The sequence below is a fragment of the Egretta garzetta genome, unplaced genomic scaffold (genome assembly GCF_000687185.1).
Source record: "Egretta garzetta isolate BGI_Z169 unplaced genomic scaffold, ASM68718v1 scaffold219, whole genome shotgun sequence".
NCBI lineage: Eukaryota > Metazoa > Chordata > Aves > Pelecaniformes > Ardeidae > Egretta > Egretta garzetta.
In genome coordinates, this window is record NW_009260671.1 from 231,454 (window position 1) to 231,735 (window position 282).

Genomic DNA, 282 nt, shown 5'->3' on the forward strand with positions numbered 1-282 from the left:
GCTCCGGGCAAGGGGGGGGGCCTCGGCGGAGGCGAGACTGCCCAAACCCGGGGAGCTCCCCGGCCCCTCCCCGGCCCCAGGGGGGACACGGAACCCCGCTCCTCTGCTGCCCAAGGGAGCTCCTGGCTCTCCGCAAGCCGCTTCGGAGTCTTCAGGTGCCCCCCGACGGTGCACCCAAGGGGATTCCGGGGTGCGGACGGCGAGAGGTGCCCGGGAGAGGCCACGGCGGGAAGGAACTGCAGCACTGAACAGGGCCAGGAGCGAATTTCATTGATGGCAAAA